The sequence below is a fragment of the Charadrius vociferus genome, unplaced genomic scaffold, assembly GCF_000708025.1.
Source record: "Charadrius vociferus isolate BGI_N301 unplaced genomic scaffold, ASM70802v2 scaffold88, whole genome shotgun sequence".
NCBI lineage: Eukaryota > Metazoa > Chordata > Aves > Charadriiformes > Charadriidae > Charadrius > Charadrius vociferus.
In genome coordinates this window covers 2,129,081-2,131,265 of record NW_009649619.1, presented here as the reverse complement: position 1 = coordinate 2,131,265, position 2,185 = coordinate 2,129,081, and positions in this window count along the sequence as shown.

Here is a 2,185-nt window from a genome sequence, read left to right as displayed (position 1 = left end):
TTTGAATGAATTAAAATTCTAGTGAAAGGTGTTCAACAAGTAGCACTGAGCCATGAAACCTCCTACTGACTATTCCCAAGAGGAACACCCAATACCTGATGTGACTTTTTTTTTTTCCTAGCCTTATACTCTGCATCACTGTCTTTTTGTAGAATAATGAATCTTGAAAGAAAAAAAAAGTGGTTGCAGAGACTGAGGTATCCCTTATAGTTCTTGTTTTATCTCCTATAACAAACAGAAGCCAATCAGTACCCCTCAGAATATAATTAATACCCAGTCCGAGAAGCGGCAATACTACACATCTGTTTATCTGTGAGAAATTATGTCATCTGTTTTATTTTGGCTACGAGACAACAGTGAGCAGAAAATACCTTTCAGATTTTTCTTTTCATCCCAATTAATAAGATGCAGACTGATAAGCCAATTATGAAAGATTCTATGAAACTCCTTACACTCATCCTAGACTGCAAACTCTCCAGTCAAAATTCCTGTATTTATTTGTCCATTTTCACCCTGTTTTCCTGTATCCTGTTTATAGTCTTCAAGTGTGACTAGAGAAAGAGGTAACTAATAGGCATACCAATACAACTATGAAAGATTCTGTAGTCTAACAGCAGTTAACTCACAGACTGCTATTTGTAATTTGAAACATTTTCCCCAACTTCTTCCTTGTAACTGTCACCATAAATAATGAAAATATTCACATTACCTACACACAGAGCTCTTGTTTCTTTCTGATCCATGTTTCAGACCTAACACTCCTCATTTTTATTACTCTCCTTTTTCCTTGAAGGGCAAGTTTTTTATCAAAACATAGACATTTTTCATATTTTAGATACTGCTCTATAAATGAAGTTATTTAGTAACTCTTACCTTTCCAAAAAGTATCAAGATGTGTCCTACAGAAACACCTTACGGTTTTCTCATCACAAGACACATAATGTCATCAGCAATCACATATACCCTCTTTTTCCATAAGTGAGATTGCAGCTGTTTGGAGAATCCAGTCTTAGACCAACTCTGTCCCTATAACAGAGGGAATAACAAAACACTGACTGTTTTGTTAGGGGATTCTGGGTGCTGCCTACTGCCTTCAAGAGGTCCTTAATTAGAAGATGGCATCATAACTTCTCCCTTTTTATGACCCAATAGCCAGATGCAGCTGGTCAGCAAATAGTGCCTACTTAAACCTGCTTTATGGGATCCCATCAGGAGAAAGCCCAAAGTAGTACCTTGCAGGAGTTTTATCCCTTGTGTGAAGAGGGAAGGGGGACCTGCAGGCAGAAGTTAGGGTTGGAAGTGTCATAGACAGCAAGTAAGACTTGCCAAATTTGGTCTGGTCTCTTGCTGAGCTATGTCAGAGGTCTTTCTCCTCAAGTCAGTTTAACCTTCCTGGAAGCCAGCTCAATCCCTATAAAGATTAATTAATTTGAAAGTTAGGACTAGTTGCTACCTCAGAGCAAATGTGAGTGCTTTGTTGGTAAGGATGGCATGCACAAGACTGCGCAGGCAACTAATTAACAGAGCTCAGATGCTCCGTTCCACCCAACAGTGTTACTGAATACTTTGTGATTAAGAATAGCTAAAAAAAATACCAAAATGGCAAGAATTAAGACTTTGGCAATACTTTCAATTAATATTATGTAGAAGCTCCTAAATCTTTTGTTGACGTAAATGGCAGTGGGGAGCCCAGTGGATGCCCTTTGGCTGTTGGAAAGTGTGGAAAGTACGAACACATGGCTACCACGGGCATGTTCAGCTCCCAGTGTCACTGCTTTGTCACCTGCAAAACGGCATTCATGTTCAAGTGCTGTTGTGCTTAATATTGTGACAGGGGCCCAGCCTCGCTTACCCTTTGGTGGCAGTGGTGATAACGTCCCCATTCACCACAAGCGTGAGGGAAGACAAAATGGCGGCCGGCTTTCTGCCGCCTGCACTCACAGGGATCACAACTGTTCTCTTCATATACATTCTCTTACGTGTACATACTTGCGGGTTTTTAGCCCACACCACGCACCCGCAGCTGCTGGCGTCGAGTGGATCTCCACAGCCGGGCTCACCCCCTCGGGGCGGTGATTTACCACCAGATGGGCGGCATCGTCCCCGCCCCGCCCCAGCTGAGGGGAGTGGGCCCTGCCCCGCTCTGCCCGCCTGAGGGCTCCCCTCACCCAGGCCCTCCCCGGCC